General features: G+C 40.7%; 1 protein-coding gene across 1 annotated transcript in view; it reads left to right on the forward strand.

Annotated features, from left to right (window-relative positions):
- Positions 1–15,780: 15,780 nt before the first annotated feature.
- The window catches only part of LOC136873879 (leucine-rich repeat-containing protein 38), a 52,490-nt gene continuing 45,456 nt past the window's right edge, over positions 15,781–22,814 (forward strand). Inside the window, exons 1-2 of the mRNA XM_067147180.2 lie at positions 15,781–15,830; positions 21,236–21,315. The gene's annotated coding sequence lies outside the window, so the exon portion shown is untranslated. The remainder of the gene's footprint in view (positions 15,831–21,235; positions 21,316–22,814) is intronic.

The raw sequence follows: 22,814 nt of genomic DNA on the forward strand, positions 1-22,814 counted from the left end.
ACTATGCTAAACCATCTCTGGCTGAACGGGTCAATCGTAATCTGAGGTCGGCGCTGATTGCCTATCACCACGACGATCATTCCAGGTGGGATACATCCCTGCATTGGTTAGCCTTCGCTTTGAACTTGGCGGTTCACGAATCTCACAAATTCACCCCTTCTTCATTGATGTTCAAGTTTGTACCCAACACGCCGCTCTCTAACCTGTGGTCTCTTAGCGATATTCTACCTGAGGCAATAGATCCAGATAATATTAGAGATCTTTGGAAGAAGGCTAAGGCCAATCTTAAAATTACTCATGAAAAGGTTAGGGAAAGATATGATCGTGGACGGAGGCCCACCAATTTAAAAGTAGAAGACCAAGTTAACGTCAAGAATTTTGTTCCTGCGGGCAAGCTTGCCTCCAGATTTCATGGGCCGTGCACCGTCTTGGATTTTCTTACGCCGGTCACCTTTCTAGTGAGCAATCCAGCCACCGAGAGAATCTTTAGGGTTCACCTGTCTCAGGTGAAACCTGTGTAAATTACTGGCTCCTTGGATTTTTAACATCTTGTAAGAACCCCAAAAGGTTATATTTTTCTCTAAATCCTAGGCTATCTGCCCTTTATAGTGTTACATTTCGTTTTTTGTTATCTGCTCTGTATAAATTTTGTGTAACCTTCCCTGAAGTTACTCTGCTGTCTCCTCCGTATGGCCATTACCAAGCTCCCGTCTCCTGCTAAACCACACCAGTGGCATTAAAATTTAATAAAAATTTCCACGCCGCTGGCCCCTCAGCCTCAGCACAAAGACTGTACCCTAAAAACATTAATGTCCAACACAAATTCTGTCGCCGAGATCTTACTGTTTCAGTGCCCCCGCAGCCGTACGGCGCCATACCGCCACTGAGGTGGGGTTCGGGCCCACTCCACTCCAGCGAGGTCAACCTGTGTACGGCGCGCCGGAGCCCTCCTTCCGGCCAAGGCTGATGTGCGGCGCACCACCTCCAAGCTACTTGTGCACTGTAAACAAACTTCGCATCTGCGGCGTGCAGCACGACTACCCCTCTCATAGTGCGGGAGAGAGGTATCTCAGGGTATTTGAGGGGTCCGAGCGGCCTCCTCTGGATACAGACAGCGGTGGCAGGTCTTGCCGTCAAAAATCAATCAGCATCTTATGTACTTCTTAAGCTACATCGACATTCCATATCCCGAATCACTACGTTTTTGGATTCAAAATCAACATTTGGTGGACTTAGAAAAAAAAATTCCTTTCAAGAATTAAAGTTTTTTTCTGAATTCAACTACTACAAACATAGAGACCTTTCATCAAAAGCTACTACAAAGAAATTCTAAAACTGGATTTAATTTAATCCCACTTATATCAAACAACTTCTGAGATCTCTAACTACTGAAAAGTTATATTTTTCTCTTCTAAATTCTTCAAGTCATCAGCAAAAAAACTTGGACTTTATTTTAAAACAATATTTGATGTATTCTTCGGTGTCACCCCTTGGAAGGATTTTTTTTTTGGGGGGGAGGCCTGTACCGGGCGGTACACCTCTACGCCGCTAGTTTAAATATTGCGCCAGTTGAATCTCCTCTACAGGAAAAAGCCTGAACTTTAACGAACAGTTTCTCCGAAGATAACTCTGTGTGAATTTCGATGTGTTTTTGTTTGTATTTGATCAAGAAGTGTGGACGTTCTCTACCAGATGTCTCTACTAAAACTATGATTACGCACGCTGGTGTGAGGGAATGAACTTTCTTCAAGAAATTTAGTATTCATAAGTTTTGTTTTTACTATATTTTGTCTGTTATCTTTGGGTTGGCAACATTAATCCTTTCTATCCGCCTATTTTGAGTTTAGCCAATCCCAAATTTCTTTAATTTATTTCCAACCAATCATGTATGTCTTCTTCGCCATAGATATGTTGCTCTAAGCTATCCAATAAAAGCGAAAGGTTGTGTCTACTCATTCCTGAAAGGTCTCGAATTTTCCACGAGGGTATAAAAACTGCTGATTTTCTTGTCTCGGTGCCACTAGTATAACATCTAACTCAGTGTGTGAATATGTAGCAGGGGGCGGGAAGCGCCTCTTTCTTCAAGCAGCAGTTCTTCTACAAGGTAATGGCCTGTTAACATCTTTATTTCTTGCTAGCTCAGCAAGTGTTCGAAACCTGTAGTATGTAGCCTTCCTTTTTAAAATGTAAATTCCTTTTCTGTCAAGCCTCCCAGAGGCACCTTTTACACACAAAAAAGAGCAGATGCGCTCTCAAAGTCTTCAAGCCTATTTAAGAGGCCATAAACTAACTTTACACTAACTGCCCTCAAGACACACATATAATGGCACAGGGGTACCTCGTACCCAATCTAATGGACCTTCACAAGAAGAAAACAAAATATCAGGTTAAGTTAGTGGCCCAAAGTACAGAAGGGATTAGAGGCGTGAACTTGCACTCCTAAATACACTTTTAAAACCTAAGTGGCTCTAGGTCGAAACATAGGGGCTAATCCCAAGCTAAGGAGGTGACCCGTATGAGAAAACTTTAATATTTTAAGGAAGAGAAGAAACGGTTATGAAAACGTAGTCACCTCAATTTCAAAATGAAGGGGAGTTCGAGAGTTTAAAGCACTCTCTATCCCCGCTTTACAGTAAAATAAATTTATAGATTTTACATAGACAGAAAAGGAATTTACATTTTAAAAAGGAAGGCTACATACTACAGGTTTCGAACCCTTGCTGAGCTAGCAAGAAATAAAGATGTTAACAGGCCATTACCTTGTAGAAGAACTGCTGCTTGAAGAAAGAGGCACTTCCCGCCCCCTGCTACATATTCACACACTGAGTTAGATGTTATGCTAGTGGCACCGAGACAAGAAAATCAGCAGTTTTTATACTCTCGTGGAAAATTCGAGACCTTTCAGGAATGAGTAGACACACCCTTTCGCTTTCATTGGATAGCTTAGAGCAACATATCTATGTCGAAGAAGACATACATGATTGGTTGGAAATAAATTAAAGAAATTTGGGATTGGCTAAATTCAAAACAGGCGGATAGAAAGTATTAATGTTGCCAACCCAAAGATAATAGAACCAAATATAGTAAAAACAAAACTTATGAATACTAAATTTCTTCAAGAAAGTTCATTCCTTCACACCAGAGTGCGTAATCATAGTTTTTAGTAGAGACATCTGGTAGAGAACGTCCACACTTCTTGATCAAATACAAACAAAAACACATCAAAATTCACACAGAGCTATCTTCGGAGAAACTGTTGAGTTAATACAGTTTGTTAAAGTTCAGGCTTTTTCCTGTAGAGGAGTTTCAACTGGCGCAATATTTGAACTAGCGGCGTGGAGGTGTACCGCCCGGTACAATTATATCAAATTGTAATTATTTTGAGTTGCTAAGCAAATGACAACATTCAGGTACAAGGTCTAGCTCGTGAGCTTGGGTAACAATATTATAAAAAAACCGGAATAGTCAACTAACAACCAATGAACAACCAGAGCTTGAAGCTCCATAATTAAAAACTTCACACGAGCACTACTGCTTCTTTCAACCAACAGGCAAGGAAACGGATCTGCCAATTTTTGCATTAGTAGGAAAAGCGCCTTTTCGTTACAAATTTACACTTTAGGAGACTATTCTCTAAAATGTTCACGTTCCAGGGCTATCAAAGGCACAACCTACATTTAAGGAAAACAAACAGTATTCACTCTCTTGTCGGATCAACAGTCTGATTTGCCTTAAAATGAAATCAATAAAGTTGACTTTAACGGGGTTAACAAGTACCCATTTAAAGCGGCCTCTGGTAAAAGCAAACGTTAAAGTTACTGGCCGAAAAAAAAAAATGTTAGGCGGCGGGCATTTGCACTCTTGAAATTCACATGAAAATGCTTAAAACCCTATGCGAGCTTGTTGCCCGACGTTTCAGAGACTAAGTCTAAATTACGGAGGTGTCTAGATGCAGAGAAAGTTTACAAAATGATGAGATAGATTTAAAGGTTAAAAAATCATAGTCACCTCAATATCAAGTTGAGAGCCAAATACAAGGGTGTACCTTACTCTTTATTCCCAAAGTTCCTTAGACTTGTTTGAAATTTACATTTAAATTTTGAAATTTACATTTGAGAAAATGAAAGTTACATTCCTAAAAATTTGAAACCTTCCCCTCGAGCTATCTTTGTGAGATTATTACGATTTTACAAACTGCCTTCCATTACTTTGAGCTGATGGGCCTTCTGGAGATGGGCGAGGCAGTCCCCGCCTCCTCTACGAGCACACTCTGAACCTCTAGACTGGAGCGATCACTAAGACAACATGACCTGAAATGTCCCAGCTTTTATAGCGGAGAGGAAGGTTCCAGATTTCTCTAGATAGAAGCCCTGACAGACCCACAATTTCCATTGGACAATCCAATAAATATAAAAAAATTCTCATTTTTAATTAAATAAACGTACAAAATTCTCCATTGGTTGAAATATAAAATTAGCGGGAAAAGATAGAAGTATTGATAACCTTAGAACACTAAAAAATCAATAAACAATTCAGTTTAGGGAACCTTGACACAAAATTACTTCAGAAATTGATTGTTCATTCTCGCATCAGAAGGCGCATCTAAGTTGATAGTAGAGACATCTGTCGAAAAACTTTCGAACTTCTTCCACTAACAGTTGCAAGGTTTACGCTATAGATGGCCTTCTTTAACTGCACGGGGCGGATGTACCTCCGGTACATTAAAATAATAATAATAATAATAATAATAATAATAATAATAATTGTACCGGAGGTACAACTTTTCCGTGCATTTAAATTGAGCGCCTTTCAGAAGGCCATCTGCGATGGAAACCCTGAACTGTGTATTGGAAGAAGTTTTGAACTTTAATCTTCAGATGTCTCTACTGTCGACTTATGCGTCCCCTCTGGTGGGAGGACAGACAATTCATTTCCGAAGACATTTGTATTTTCTACGTTGAATAACCTGCAGTGTTGGTAAAATTGTTTCCTTATGTGCTGAAGTTGTCAGCACTACATAGCCTCGTTCTTCATAACAGTATTAGCCAATCAGTAATTTTGATATTTGTTCGGTTATCCAATCAAAATTGAGGGTGTGTAAGGCCATCGGCCTAGAGAGTTTTGGAACTTACCCCTCCGCTATAATAACTGAGAGCGTTTGGTCCATGTGGTGTTCTTCATCGCTCCTGTCTATAGTGCGTACGTAGTGGAGGCAGAGAAAAGTCTTGCCCGCCGTCGGAAGGCTCACCAGCTCAAGTTAATGACAGACATATGATACATCCAGATAGCTGACTCTAGAGAAAGGCTTCGAAATTCATTCTTAATGTAAATTTCTAAAGCTGAATATCATCTTTTAAATATAAATTTTCAAGCAAGTCTAAGGACTTTATTCAAATCCCTGCTGGGAAAGATGTAATTTTTGGAATAGAGAGTGTTCTCGCTGATTTAATTCCCATTCAACTTGGTATGATTTTCTATAACTTTAAATCTTAACCTTATTTTGGAAGTACTCACGCTGTTGTATATGCTTAGCCTCTATAAGCCCAGATAGGACCTTAACTGTTCTCAAGTGTACTTCAGAATGAGTGCAAGTGTTTCGCCTCCTATCATTTTGTTTATGGCTGAATCCTTAAACCTTCCCTTTAGACCACTAAGGCCATTTAGATTAGGAACTTATTGCCTCTGTATAATTTCCACTTACTCATAGTCTATTGTCGACCTGACTGTCCAGCAGAAAAGACAGGGAACTCTGTTTCCTAGTTTGTCTCGTGTGGATAAGAAATTTGTGCCTTGAAGAGGCTAGATTGTAGTAAGTTTTGGAACACAACCTCCTAAAGTGTAAAGTGAGTGGTACTCTTTGGAATAATATAACATTGGAGATACAAGCTCATTCTGAAAATTATTTTGTACCTGAAGTTTGATCATTTATGTTATCTGAGCCGACAAGCTCCTGAATTGTTGTTGTTGTTTATCAAGTTTAAAATCAGAAAAGAAGAAAAGGAAGGAAATAACATTTCAATAGTCCCGCATGCACTGGTGATGCACAGGATGCCTGATCGCTTGTTTTCGAAGGAGCGTTACAACGTGCTGTACTTTGGATGTTGTGAAGCAAATAGCAGTCGTTTTACTTCACACGTTCCATAACAGGTGCATTTGTAAATACACCAGAGATGGAGAAAAGAAAATTTAATAAATTAGTAATCTATACACGTGTAGACATTATAAAAGACTATATAAAAGAGTTGTTTTTATGAAACATAAACTGACACTGTTCGGCGAAATACGTGTGTGGAAGGCAGACGTCTGTTTGGAGCTTCGGCTGCATTCCGACCAGGTTCTCCAGATTAAAATTATGGTTGTGTATTCGTTGTTGCTCAACACACTAGCCATTGCCGACATGCAGACAGCAAATGTCGTGCTGCTGTACAATCCACCAGCCTAGTATTATGCGGTCGAAAACGAGGTTTACTAATGCAAGGGGTTGCATTAGGCGGGTAGCGTTGTGTAACATGCTGCGAGTGACCGTCCGGTTGTTATCTCTTCATTCAATCAATCACTACTGATCTGCATTTAGGGCAGTCGCCCAGGTTGCACATTCCCAATCTGTTGTTTTCCTAGCCTTTTCTTAAATGATTGCAAAGAAATTGGAAATTATTGAAAACCTCCCTTTGTAAGTTATTCCAATCCCTAACTCCCCTTTCTATAAACGAATATTTGCCCCAATTTGTCCTCTTGAATTCCAACTTTATCTTTATATTGTGATCTTTCCTACTTTTCAAGACACCATCCAAACTTATTCGTCTACTGATGTCCTCCCACGCCATCTCTCCACTGACAGCTCGGAACATACCACTCAGTCGAGCAGTTTGTCTCCTTTCTCCCAAGTCTTCCCAGCCCTAACATTGCAACATTTTTGTAACGCTACTCTTTTGTTGGAAATCGCCCAGAACAAATCGAGCTGCTTTTCTTTGGATTTTTTCCAGTTCCTGAATCAAGTAATCGTGGTAAGGGTCCCATACACTGGAACCATACTCAAGTTGAGGTCTCACCAGAGACAAATATACTCTCTCCTTTAGATCCTTACTACAACCCCCAAATACTCTCATAACCATGTGCAGAGATCTGTACCCTTTTACACTGACTGACAGAGCAAATGCAACACCAAGAAGGAGTGGTTCGAAAGGGATGAAAGTTGGGGAAAAAACAGAGACGGCACGGACGAATATTTCATGTTTATTTCAAACCGATATGCAGGTTACACAATGCGCATGGCATCGACTCAGTAGGATGTAGGACCACCGCGAGCGGCGATGCACGCAGAAACACGTCGAGGTACAGAGTCAATAAGAGTGCGGATGGTGTCCTGAGGGATGGTTCTCCATTCTCTGTCAACCATTTGCCACAGTTGGTCGTCCGTACGAGGCTGGGGCAGAGTTTGCAAACGGCGTCCAATGAGATCCCACACGTGTTCGATTGGTGAGAGATCCGGAGAGTACGCTGGCCACGGAAGCATCTGTACACCTCGTAGAGCCTGTTGGGAGATGCGAGCAGTGTGTGGGCGGGCATTATCCTGCTGAAACAGAGCATTGGGCAGCCCCTGAAGGTACGGGAGTGCCACCGGCCGCAGCGCAGCACATGCTGCACGTAGCGGTGGGCATTTAACGTGCCTTGAATACGCACTAGAGGTGACGTGGAATCATACGCAATAGCGCCCCAAACCATGATGCCGCGTTGTCTAGCGGTAGGGCGCTCCACAGTTACTGCCGGATTTGACCTTTCTCCACGCCGACGCCACACTCGTCTGCGGTGACTATCACTGACAGAACAGAAGCGTGACTCATCGGAGAACACGACGTTCCGCCATTCCCTCATCCAAGTCGCTCTAGCCCGGCACCATGCCAGGCGTGCACGTCTATGCTGTGGAGTCAATGGTAGTCTTCTGAGCGGACGCCGGGAGTGCAGGCCTCCTTCAACCAATCGACGGGAAATTGTTCTGGTCGATATTGGAACAGCCAGGGTGTCTTGCACATGGTGAAGAATGGCGGTTGACGTGGCGTGCGGGGCTGCCACCGCTTGGCGGCGGATGCGCCGATCCTCGCGTGCTGACGTCACTCGGGCTGCGCCTGGACCCCTCGCACGTGCCACATGTCCCTGCGCCATAGGGTTGGGCACTATGTCCCTGTTTCGGCACAATGTGTCGGTGCACAGTTATGTTCCGCTGTTCCAGAACACCGAGTGTCAATTGTTCCGAAACATTCTCAAGCGAGCCGGAGACACTGACTCGCTGTCCCATCAGAAGCGCCACTACGCATTTCCCTTCGCCTACTAGCTGAACTGTGCAGCGGGCGCACGGGACGCGGGACTGTAACTGCGCAGTGTAGAGAGAACTTCGAGAGGCAACATTACATGCTCCGCGCCAGTGGGAACTGGGAATGTGCCTGTACGGAACGTGCTGTGTCGTGTGTGCCTGTGTGTAGTTATGGCCATGGTCCAGCATAAAGCTGCAGGGAACGTGAACGAACAGTCGGAACACTGAAATTCGCGCCCAATAATCCCGTTTAAAGGCTGCTTTTAGGTTAAGATTTTTCCGGTCAACATAAAATACACATAACACGCTTACAATGGCAGTGCAGGTGTTTAAAAGTAACCAATTCAAGAATATTTTCACTAGTTGAATGTATTGGCCTGTATTGTGAGTAATTAATATCTCGAAAATTTCCCTCAACACTTTCTCGGGGATTGACGTTAAACCTTAATTTGAACTTTAAGGAAACTTTTAAGCCCAAGAAAGATATGGGTCGTCGCTTTGGAATTAAAAAAATATAACTGGATGAATACATTGTTGTACTTTCGTGCTGTTAGGCCGGGCGCACATTGAGAAGCAGTTGGCCGCAGAGCAGGGAAGAGCAGAGCAGAACAGCGCGAAGCTTACGAAACTGCGAAGTGGACGTGAGCGCACATTGCCACGCAGGGTCTCGTCGGTTTTCAGAAATAACATGTTTTCTTTAGACTCTGTGATACTGGGTCATCCAGTATAAAGAGGCTCTTTTTTTTCTTTTTCTTCAAGCATTCGCGATTTTTCTCATTTTGTTAGTCATCTTCATATTTCCCTTGCGCTGATGGCAACCCGGTTATTCAGCTTAAGACAATCGCAATAAAAACAACCACCTTCGCCAGTTTACAAGACTGAACAATATTTCTATGTTACCGATGTTCGGCGTTCAAATGGACTAAGCAAAGTATTTAATTCATGATTATTTTTTATATTTTTTACGCCGCACCGATACAGATAGGTCTTATGGCAACGATGGAATAGGAAAGGGCTAGGAATGGGAAGGAAGCGACCGTGGCCTTAATTAAGGTACAGCCCCCCAGCATTAGCCTGGTGTGAAAATGGGAAACCATGGAAAACTATCTTCACGGTTGCCGACAGTGGGGTTCGAACCCCCCATCTCCCGAATGCAAGCTCATAGCAAGGCGATCCTAACCGCACGACCAACTTGCATGGTAAATTCATTAATAGGATCACTGTGCGGGAGAGGGAAAAATATGTATTTACAAATGTACTGCTAGATTTGCATCTAGTTGTCACAAGACACAAGATACTAAAATCAATCAACATTGACAATCTGTTGTGAACGCTTTTGCATTTATATTTGACAAGACATGATTAATGATTTTCCGTATTTATCTCTTCACATAAATGTGATGATGGATGACGGCAAGGGAGTCGGCGATGATGCTCTCCATAATCAGCATTAGATCTTTGTCTTAAATTCTATATGTTGCGAGAACTTGGGTCACGGATTGTTTCATAGATATATGAGGATTACATTCTTTTGTTTGCTGTTTGTTTGACGTCGCACTAACATTTCGAAGGTTTTCGGCGACGGAAGAAGGGTGGAAGATTGGGAAGGTAGCGGGCGTGGCCTTAATTAAGGTACAGCCCCAGCATTTACCTAGTGTGAAAATGGGAAACCACGGAAAACCATCTTCAGGGCTGCCGACAGTGGGGTTCGAACTCACTATCTCTCGAATGCAAGCTCACAGATGCGCGACCCTAACCGCACGGCCACTTGCTCGGTGGATTACATTTTAGGCCTTTCTCTAAACTACCTTCTTACGCAGCGTGAATAAAATGATTTATAGCCTAGACTGTAGTGCCTTATTCCCCGAATTTACATACCGATTTTCATTAAATTCTGTTCAACCATTTTCTCACGAACATACATGCATGCATACATACATACATACATACATACACACATACATACATACATACATACATACATACGTACATACTGTATTGCAGTCCACATGATTCACATAGTACCTACAAAACATGGTGCGACTGAATGGCTGTGGTAATTTTCTCCTCCATTTCTAAACTAACTGCGTGACACGTGCGCAGGAAACTGTGTTTCGAAGACTGCACGTGGTAGGCGGAAGTAGGTGCAGAACTGACCTGCTCTGCTCTGTCCTGCCCTGTCTGTCAACTTGCGACGGTGCAATGATTTGTGTGGATTATAAAAATCTGCTCTGCGCTGCACTGCTTTAGCCTTATGCTCTCTGCACTTCGAATTCCTTCCCTCTCAACTTCCATTTACTTTCTTCAATATCTCGAAAATTTCCCTCAACACTTTCTCGGGGATTGATGTTAAAAATTAATTTGGAGTTTAAGGAAACTTTTAAGTCCAAGAAAAACATGGGTCATCGCTTTGGAATTAAAGATATAACTGGATGAAAACATGTTGACACTCCAACACAGGGCGGCACACAGCCGGTATCGACGGGCAGACACAGCCAAGGCCAAGTAATCTATCTAGTGAGGCCTTGGCACAGCACGTTCGGTTCAGGCACATTCCAGCTGAAGCGGAGCATGTCCTGTTGCCTCTCGAAGTTCTCTCTAGGACGCAGTTACAGTCCTGTGTCCTGTATCCCGTGTCCCGTGTCTCGGCACTCAGTACCGAAACAATCTGCCTCAAGCTCCTAATGTTGCGGAACAAGTGAATGTTCCGGTGTGCCCAACCCTACTGCGCCAACCATCTTCGCCACAGGCGCTGCACCGTGGACACATCCCTATGGGTATCGGCTGCTATTTGACGAAGCGATCAACCTGCCCTTCTCAGCCCGATCACCATACCCCTCGTAAAGTCGTCTGTCTGCTGGAAATGCCTCCGTTGACGGCGGCCTGGCATTCTTAGCTATACACGTGTCCTGTGGCACACGACAACATGTTCTACAATGACTGTCGGCTGAGAAATCACGGTACGAAGTGGGCCATTCGCCAACGCCGTGTCCCATTTATCTTTCGCTACGTGCGCAGCACAGCAGCGCATTTCACATCATGAGCATACCTCAGTGACGTCAGTCTACCCTGCGATTGGCATAAAGTTCTGACCACTCCTTCTTGGTGTTGCATTTGCTCTGTCAGTCAGTGTATTTACAATCATATTTATGTGATTACCCCAATGAAGATCTTTCCTTATATTTATACCTATGTATTTACAATGATCCCCAAAGGGAACTTTCACCCATCAATGCAGTAATTGAAACTGAGAGGACTTTTCCTATTTGTGAAACTGACAACCTGACTTTTATCCCCGTTTATCATCATACCATTGCCTACTGTCCATCTTCCAACATTATCGAGGTCATTTTGCAGTTGCTCACAATCTTGTAACTTATTTATTACTCTGTACAGAATAACATCATCTGCAAAAAGCCTTATCCCTGAATCCACTTCTTTACACATAACATTGATATATATAAGAAAACATAAAGGTCCAAGAATAATGCCTTGAGGAATTCCCCTCTTAATGTTTACAGGGACAGATAAAGCTTCACCTACTCTAATTATCTGAGTTCTATTTTCTAAAAAAAGAGCCACCCATTCAGTCACTATTTGTCAAGTCCAATTGCACTCATTTTTGCCAGTAGTTTCCCATGATCTACCCTATCAAATGCCTTAGATAAGTCAATCGCAATACAGTCCAGCTGACCTCCTGAATCCAGGATATCTGCTATATCTTTCTGGAATCCTACAAGTTGAGGTTCAGTGGAATAACCTTTCCTAAACCCAAACTGCCTTCTGTCAAACCAATTATTAATTTTGCAAACATATCTTATATAATCAGAAAGAATGCTTTTCCAAAGCTTACATACAATGCATGTCAAACTGACTGGCCTGTAATTTTCAGCTTTATGCTATCACCCTTTCCTTTATATACAGGGGCTACTATAGGAACTGTCCATTCATTTGGTAAAGTTCCTTCATGCAAAAAAAAAAAAAATCAAACAAGTTCTTCAGATATGGTACTATATCCCAACCCATTGTCTTTAGTATATTCCCCGAAACTTTATCAATTCCAGCTGCTTTTCTAGTTTTCAATTTTTGTATCTTACTGGAAATGACATTGTTGTCATAGGTAAATTTTAATACTTCCTTAGTATTAGCCACCTCCTCTAGCTGGACATTATCCTTGTAACCAACAATATTTACATACTGCTGACTGAATACTTCTGCCTTTTGAAGATCCTCGCATACACACTCCCCTTGTTCATTAATTATTCATGGAATGTTTTTCTTGGAACCTGTTTCTGCCTTAAAGTACCTATACATACCCTTCCATTTTTCACTAAAATTAGTGTGGCCACCAATTATGCTTGCCATCATGTTATCCTTAGCTGACTTCTTTGCTTGATTCAATTTCCTAGTAAGTTCCTTCAAATTCTCCTTACTTCCACAGCCATTTCTAACTCTATTTCTTTCCAACCTGCACCTCTTTCTTAGTCTCTTTACTTCCCTGTTATAATATAGTGGATCTTTACCATTCCTTACCACCTTTAAAGGTACAAACCTATTTTCACATTCCTCAGCAATTGCTTTAAACCCATCCCAGAGTCTGTTTACATTTTTATTGACCGTTTTACACGGATCACAGTTGCTTATTACAAACTCCCTCATGCCTGTTTTATCAGCCATATGGTACTGCCTAACAGTCATAATTTTAATCTCTTCCTTTCTTTCACATTTATTTTTAATTACCACAAAAACAGCTTCGTGATCACTAATACCATCTATTACTTCGGTTTCTCTGTAGAGCTCCTCTGGTTTTACCAGCACCACATCCAGAATATTCTTCCCTCTACTTGTTTCCAACATTTTCTGAATCAGGTGCCCTTCCTGTCGTTCGCATTACCTTCCCAATTGACATTTGGTAAATTGAGATCACCCGCTACCATCACGTTCCTTTCCTTATCGTTTCCCACATAGCTGATTATCTTATCAAATAATTCTGAATCAGCATCTGCGCCACCCTTTCCTTGTCTGTACACTCCAAAGACATCTAGTTGCCTATTATCTTTAGAAATGAGCCTTACCCCTAGAATTTCGTGCTTGTCATCTTTAACCTTTTCGTAGCTTATAAATTCTTCTTTCATGAGAATGAATACTCCCCCTCCTACCTTTCCTATCCTATCTCTACGATACACCCTCCAGTTCCGTGAGAAAATTTCTGCATCCATTATATCATTTGTCAGCGATGATTCCACTCCTATTACAATATCTGGTAAGTATATACCTATTAAATTAATTCTGTTCCTTTCTTTACAATACTTCTACAGTTGAGCACTAACAGTTTTATGTCATCCCTACTTGATTTCCAGATCCCTGTTCCCTTATCACCGCTGCCTAGCGCACCCTGTTTCCCTGAATGTACCTCCCTATAACCCATTTAAACAAATTTCCTAACTTATATGTGCCACTGCGGTTTAAGTGAAGGCCATCTGAGTGCAGATCCCTGTCTCCTACCCACCCATTAGGATCTAGAAATTTCACTCCCAGTTTCCCACATACCCACTCCATAGTCTCATTTAAATCCCCAATCACCTTCCAGTCAGTATCCCTCCTACACAGTATTCCACTGATAACAATCTCCGCTTCCTTAAACTTCATCCGTGTTGCATTTACCAGATCCCACACATCCCCAACTATGTTGGTACTTATACCTGCTAGTCTTACGTTGTTAGTACCAACGTGAAACACTACCACTTTCTCCCTTCCCTCCTCCTTCTCTTCTACTTTCTACAATATCTGTCTTAACCTAATTCCTGGGTAACACTCTACCCGGGTACCCTTTCCTCCACACACTTTCCCGACATATCTAACGATATATTCCCCCATGACCAGAGCCTCAACCCTACCCACCTCATTTGATCCCCTCCCCTCCTGGTCAGTCCTATCTTTCCTGACAGCTGCAGAAGTACTTTCTCCTCCCTTTTCTCATATTCATATTGTGACGTAACCTACCTGCTGGTATTAGTGTCCCTGTGAATATCACTTCATAGATATCCCATTCATCATTTGTGCATACGAGACTTTTATAAGTAGAAAGAACGGTGATCGCGGGCCGCCTGGTATGCATGTATGTATGCACATACTGAAATTAGCTAATACGCCATTTTAAAGAAGGCACACATAGTTGGTTGATATCTCTATCTACGTGATTGTTGATAAGGTGTCGGACTCCCCTGTATTATGAACTCCGCATTATCACACATCACCATGAAAACATGATATCGATACCTTTAACGATATAGTACATACATTTATCATTTTGTTATCTACATCCATATGTTTGTTTTCCATTTAGAATTCACATCACAACTGCTAACAAGTGACGTGACTAACTATTATATATTTCCCGTCTTTATGCTATACCCATCGTTGACGAGTTAGTTATGGTAAAATTGTAGCAGGAATGCCACATAGCGGAGATGTATGGTAACAAAAGGGACAGAGTACACGTCAATTAACAATAATCATTCAGTTTAATGTTGTTGTTGAAAAGTCCCATAGGCTCCCTCTGAGGATTGGCGAGGGAATGTCGGCCTCCGGATCCCAAAATCGCAGGTGGTGAAAAACAAACAGCAATACCATTTCCTAAGTTATATCAGTCAGAGATGATCTGTATTAAAAATTGTAATGACTTAAAATGTTTATTATTACTTATAGTAAGTTTTGTTAGAAAAATTTTCTTAAAATAATTGATCGTCTTTCAAAATATCAGCAAGAAATCATTTCGTAGCTCCTTCCTCCTTTAAATATCGTAATGCCAATTAACCCTGCATCTAAGTTAATACAATTTTAAAATATATGCTTAGTTGCACAAAAGCATGGTCTGCTTTTTTTTTACGCGATACTCGAAGAAACAAACATGCATGTATGGTATGCATACGTACATTACATACAGGAATTGAACCAACGGCCACTACGAATTTTATATCACGTGAACAAGTTTCTAAATGATCATGACGTACAGACAAAACATACATTTTGCTTATAAATATTTCTACATAATATGTAGTTGTCATTAAACATTGACCACAAAAGCAATTCATTTCAAAATTTTCAAGAACTGCCAAAGTCATTCAATTGGGCACTTTTCTTCTATTTCTATTACGACAGAATAATAGAATAACTGTTTATCTAGTACTGTAAGATCTAGGTCCAGTCTGTGACTTAAAATCAAATACACCCTGAACCATGATTCTTATATTTGTATATCCCAAATCGTTCAACTATGCCCTGCATGGTTACACTCATAAGAAGCCAAGCAGACGGTTATAAGTAAATAACAAAGAAACTAAATATATTTACTTTCATTGCTTTATTATAAACGTATTATTTCACCATAAATGGTACTACCTTATCTTTCTTTGTGAAAACTTCAATTGCCTAGATAAAACCTGCTATCTGTATAACGTAGAGCTGACTAATCAGAAGCTCGACAACACCATGTAACGCCTGATGCTTTGGCACCGCTCCTGTAAGTTTTATTACATATTCTCATATCTACTCGTAGCTTTTACTGTTAATAATACTATTATTTCATTTCCATGTTTTTCATACCTGTAATACCTATTTAGGGCATTGATGATATATTCGCAAACAGACTCATAAAAGTAGTTGTGGCTCGAAGTTTAATTGTCAAGTATTGGGTTTCTAAACAGATTTCTTTCACCCTGTTAAGTTTTATGCTCTTAACGTAGGTCAGCGAATATGTTTGGTTGAACTACTGCTGTTAGTTAAAATCTACTGAACAGAGACCATATTCCTAACCTACAGTGATGATATAAATCGATATTTTATCTAAACTTTCGTTATCACTACGCGTTTATTTAATGTCAGTGAACAAAAGGTGTCCATTATTATTCAAAATAATAAATTCCATATTGCTTACAATAATTAGGCTGTAATATATCAGCAAATAATACAGTTGAACACCCAGTATTATTATTACAATTCTTCATTAACAACAGTGTGTCCATAAATAAAAATTTATCAGTTTTATCAAAACTATTTGCCCCATAGTTTTTCGTAGCTATACAAACGATTTCAAGACCACAACAGGCGTAGATTATGCATTCTTCTAATTTGCATCTCAGGTGTCAAGAAGTTAATTGTTACCTAAAGAGACATCTATCATTGGAGCAGACATTTTAGCTAGGCATTCAGCAATTAGGTGTGGAATTCTTCACATTTGTAAGATCCTAATCCTCTCCGACTCGTAATGCGCTCTTCAGAAGTTACATAGTACGCGCTAGGACATATCAATATATCAGTATGTTCTGGACGTTGGACTAATCTATACCACCCAGAAAGTAGCTTAAGAAGTTCATCTCCTATAGATTAAAGGTCATTCCAGCATACCGACGAACGATGTCGTAGACCAACACGTGAACACTGTCTCCAGATCCATTTACCACATTAAAGTTTCCTACCGACAATCAAGCAACAAGCCTAGAGGGAATGGTCCGATTACCAACACACCCTGAGTCTAAAATTACCTGTAAACACGAAGTTATCCATTGTTTTTAGTTATAATGATTTACACACAACTCCCTCTATGGCTCAGTGCTAGTTTAACAGTAGAGTTAGTCGGATTTTTGAAGGTCAGAAACGATAGAGTATCAATCAATCAATCAATCAATCAATCAATCAATCAATCAATCAATCAATCAATCAATCAATCAATCAATCAATCAATCAATCAATCAATCAATCAATCAATCAATCAACGACCTGCATTTAGGGCTGTCGCCCTATCAATTGTTTACCTCGCTTTTTCTCAAATATCTTCAACGAACTTGGAAATGTATCGACCATTTCCCTTCATGATTTGTTCCAATCTCTTCCTCCTCGTCCTATAAATGAATATTTGCCCCAATCTGTCCTCTTGATTTCCAACTTTACCTTCATATTACGATCTTTTCTACTTTTAAAAGCTCCACTGAAGCTTATTCTTCTACAGTGCTTACGTCATTCCACGCCCACTCACCACTGATGGCACGAACCACACCACATAGTCGAACATCTCGTCTCCTTACTCCCAAGTCTTCCCAGCCCAAAGATCGCACCATGTTCATAACACTACTCTTTTGTCAGAAATCACTCAGATCAAATCGTGCTGCTTTCCTTTGAACTTCTTCCAATTCTCGTATCAAGTAGTCCTGGTGAGGGTCCCATACAGTGGAGCAATACCCTACTGCGGTCCAGAGACTTATATACCCTCTCCTCTACATCCTTACTACAACCTAAATATGTGAAGAGATCTGTAACGTTTCTCTACTACCTCATTAATACAGTAAAGATCATTCCTTATATTAACACCTAGGTGCTATCACAGTAGTTAAAACTGAGAGGACTTTTCCTCTTGGTGAAACTTCTTATCTCCGCCATCCTTCTTACTACACTGTTTAAGTTCAGCCGCAGTCGCTCACAATCCTGCACTCGTACTCGGTGTTCGACGGTCTATGATTCCAGCATGAAAAAATCTGTGGTGAAACATTCACGACAATATTAAGTGAGGAGTTTCTGTACTACTTCCACCTTAAGGAAGTTATGGAAAGGGGCAAGGAACGTACCCATGATCGAGTATGGTACAAATTTTAAGGAATTACTTCTTCCTAATCTGTATTGTTCATGGCTATCGACAATATTCCACCCATATAATGTATATTGCCGAAATACTGATTTACTTCTTGGAAGTAGAAATAGCACCTTTTGAACAGACACCCCTCAACTAAAAGTCAGCAGTAGAGTGGTGGTGGTATTTTCATAATGGAACATAAGGCAATATCATTTATGGGAAACCAGTGAAGTTGAATATCTTTAGTTTCTTTATTATCTGTCTGTAACCGTAAAGGTTGTGTTTATTCCCTGCTTGGCTTCTTAAGAGCGAATCCCTGCCGGGAAAATTGTAACCATTTGCAATGTACACATATAAGAAGATTTACTGGCACGTAAAAGAACTCCTGCGTGGGTAAATTTCGGCACCTCGGCGTCTCCGAAAACCGTAAAAGAGTAGTTAGTGAGACGTAAAGCAAATGAAATTATTATTATTATTACAATATAAGAAGAATGTTTCTGGGTATATGTGATTTCAATAATCACAGATATGGCCTAGAGCTTGCAGTAGCCTATGAGCTAAACAGTTAAGTGAGGCAAACGTTCTCTCTCAACACTGCTCAGAAAGGGAAAAGGAGGAGGTCCAATTCTTCGGAGAATGAAGGCATCGGTAAAAGAGAGGAAACGGATACGGTAGGCGTGAAAATGGAAAACCATCTAGGCCTCATAACATAATACCATCGGGGCGGGAAGATAAGAAGGGTTCACCACAGGAAGTTGTATAGAAATGATGAGCGTGAGAAACCTGGAGCAAGTAAGCGGAAGCAACGCTAGGCACAGGTAGGAACCCGTCGGTCCCCGGTAAAGTCCCTACTTGCGATAGTCAGAGAATACCCACAAGGCGCACCCTGCACTCTGGTAGTGAGCATCGAGATTAACGCACAGGTAGCTTAATGGACATCAAATCAAAATGGGCGTCTAAGCTAGCTGGGGCTTTACTTTTATTACCCCTTTTACCCAACGAATTTATGAGGAATATTTTCACGCGTTGGCCAACTGAAAAAGCCAAGTCATTAATTAGAAACAATTACTTTGTTGGAGCACCTTCTGACATGAGATCAAGTCTCCAACGCCATCCAATCTGATGAGTATTTTGGACTGAAGGAAAGTTGCAACCTGTAATCTTATGATATCAAAATTGCCCTGTATCTGTGAAATTTCTATAGAAAGAACTTTCAAATATTTATATGTGTATTTAGCGTCGGTTTGTTAAGTTAGACAAGAGGCTGGTTGGATCCTCTAAAAGTACCGCGAAAGACTGTGCGGTAAAGGGAAACTGCAAGAAGCCGATAACGGTGCCATAATGAGGAGTACAAGGCAAATAAATAGTGGGGTAGTTTGTCATTGATCTCCTCACTGGGCCAGAACGACCGTCATTATTATTAGTACTTTCCGTAACACCCAGAAGCAAAAGTCGTTATCCGAATTTTATTACCGGGTCTAGAATTTACTGTACCGTATATAAATATGTATGTACGTACATACATGTGGGCTAAAATTCTTCAAAATATGGACTCATATTTACAATATGTTTGTAAAATGATGATGATGATGATGCTTGTTGTTTAAAGGGGCCTAACATCGAAGGTCATCGGCCCCTGTTTGTAAAATAAGGTGAAGTGCATCTGTACTGTATCGAAATTTTATACCTATAAAATAGTACAATTAATAATTTACTGCTTAAACACGAAAACCACAAAATAAGAATTTAAATGAAAACCACATAATGGGAGTTTAACCCTTTGACATGGGTAACAACGGGTTGAGTGACAAGGCCATAGCTAGCAAAAAAGGAAACAATGTGCATAGAGCAGAATGTGCTTCCCACATTCCAGAGCAATACCAGAATCCAGATTTGAAGTACTCGTGATAATAACATTTTTAATGATATTCAGACAAGAATAACTTTAAAACAAGCCATGGAACATATTTACAACGTTAATTATGTAAATATATGTGATTCTTCCTCAATATATAAACATATGTACTAAAACTGGAAATATGGACAAACATGGAAAATAAAATGTATTTAATCTTCCTAAATATCCTAATTCGTAAACATACGACAACATTTTAACAGTATTTTTATAATGAAAGAAACAAATATTTTATATAGAATTCCCATCCCTGGTCATTACGAAAGGAATTTAGACATTAAAATATTTTTAGTCCGCCTCTGTGGTGTAGTGGTTAGCGTGATTAGCTGCCACCCCCGGAGGCCCGGGTTCGATTCCCGGCTCTGCCACGAAATTTGAAAAGTGGTACGAGGGCTGGAACGGGGTCCACTCAGCCTCGGGAGGTCAACTGAGTAGAGGTGGGTTCGATTCCCACTTCAGCCATCCTGGAAGTGGTTTTCCGTGGTTTCCCACTTCTCCTCCAGGCGAATGCCGGGATGGTACCTAACTTAAGGCCACGGCCGCTTCCTTCCCTCTTCCTTGCCTATCCGCTCCAAACTTCCCATCCCTCCACAAGGCCCCTGTTCAGCATAGCAGGTGAGGCCGCCTGGGCGAGGTACTGGTCATACTCCCCAGTTGTATCCCCCGACCAAGAGTCTGAATCTCCAGGACACTGCCCTTGAGGCGGTAGAGGTGGGATCCCTCACTAAGTCCGAGGGAAAAACTGAACCTGGAGGGTAAACAGATGATGATGATGATGATGAAAATATTTTTAGACACCTATAGGCATTATGAGGGGCTGCCTGGGCGAGGTGGTAAAGGCGTGCTCGGTTCGCCCGGAAGGACGTGGGTTCGAATCCCCCGTTAGGAAGTCGTAAAATTTAAGAAACGAGATTTCCACTTCCGGAGGTGCATATGGCCCTGAGGTTCACTCAGCCTACACCAAAAATGAGTACAGGTTAATTCCTGGGGACAAAGGCGGCCGGGCGTAAAGCTAGTGCCGAGGTTAACAATGGGGGAAGCCTTTACCTTCCACTCCTCCAAGGGCCTTTATGGCCTGTACGGAGGTGACTTTGTTTTTTTATATAGGCATTATCGAAACTTCTATAAACTTATATTAACTACTTAAAAATTAAATCAATTCATGAACAAGGTTCGATAAGGGTTTTACTGTATTTGGATATGTTATTTTATAGTTAATCTCATTTCTGTGAATATAGAATGAAACTGTGCTGAAACTGCTGTAACTGAAAAATCCTACTCTCCAGTTGCATTTCAAGTGGCTACTGTACGCTTTTCAAGATTATCTGGCGTAAATTTATGCATTGTTTCAGTCAGAAATTAAAATAATTTCCTCTCAACCTTACAGAGTGTGATTGGGCAATACCAAAACGAGGCTATTTCCATTGGTGGCAGCAGTAATGTCGTGGTTTGAGAAGATAAAAGCAGGTAAGTCAACTTCCTTCAGATCTCAGAACAAAACGAAATTTCAATTGCTAAACTTTACTTGATAAACAAATAGAAAGTTAAAAAATGCTGAAATTCTAAATATAGTAAAGTGAATTAAGTTTGGTTCGATGCCCAGTATAATCGTTCCCAATATGACTTTATTTGTGTAAACAAATATCACACGAGATACGTTCACTTCTTGATTGCAAAACCAGTTTATTCCTACTTTGTCTATTCTTTACAATACACAATTCACACTCAGTTCGCTTAACAACTACACAGTTATATCTAAACACTGCAGCACTATTAAGGGAAACACACTGCAGCAATTTACTGCCGATTCTGACAAGTGCAGATATCAACCAAATCCTCAATTCACCGTAACACACACTCTCAGCCTTTTAGCTCGATATTTATACCGTTCGACGAACAGTCTCGAAATATCGACTTGTGGAAACGTTCTTACAACGGAACACACCTGAAAAACTATCGACTAGCCAGCGGAGTAGATGAAACTCGAATGTTCGATTACAGTTTACAAACACACATGGAGAAATCTATAACATTCCTAAAGCTCCCACACGTATCTGGATAATAAAACATTGCAGTGATCTCCATATGTATCAGAATGATAGTGGATTATACCCAGAATTCGAATATTACAGAGTTTTCTGCAGTTTCCGACTACACAGATTATGAGGTTAGACGTATTCACAATAATATTCGAGGTTATACAATTTTACAATACATGTTTACAGAGTATAGTCATCTTAGCATTTATTAAAGGATAATTAAAATGTGTTAACATAATTAACGAATGTTTTACGAGAGTGAAATTAGGTGTAGGAAGGCGTACATACGACAGTATATCACCACTGTTTTCTTTGCTGACTCTTAATTTATTTGTTTTTCATCTTTTAAATGAGAATTCCCTTTCATACAGTTCCTGAATTTGGCCCTGAAGACTTTTCCTATATCTCCTGGAATTTCATCTAGAGCAGTTTCACTGAGGTTCACCATCTCCACTGCCTTCAGTAGCAGCAGTTTTCTGGCCTTCAGCGTTAATAATATGATCAATGACAGTACACCAGAATCTCGCGACTCTACATAAATCAAATCCATCTTCCAACATCGTAGAATAAGAAAAGAAAACTCAGCCCGGCGTCGTGGATTCTCCATTCAACACAGACAGCTGGCATTTGTTTGTTCATCTGACTGTGGGTCTGCGCACTAAGTGGATGTAGCAGAACACAAAAAGTACCACATTGCCCTCTGTTCCGACGATCTTAAGTAGCCTTTCATTCTCTGCCGGTCAACGAGATATATCGAAGCACAAATAATAATTAAATGTCTATATAAATATATTTGTCGGGAGTCCGCTGTCTGTAATTTCGTTTATTTTACCACTTTCAGAAATGTATCCGTTTTAGGTCAACTCAAGACTTTATTAGTTTTATTGTCTGTTTGTTTGTATATTTGTTGCACCGTCATGGCGAAAC

The sequence above is a fragment of the Anabrus simplex genome, chromosome 5 (assembly GCF_040414725.1).
Source record: "Anabrus simplex isolate iqAnaSimp1 chromosome 5, ASM4041472v1, whole genome shotgun sequence".
Lineage (NCBI taxonomy): Eukaryota > Metazoa > Arthropoda > Insecta > Orthoptera > Tettigoniidae > Anabrus > Anabrus simplex.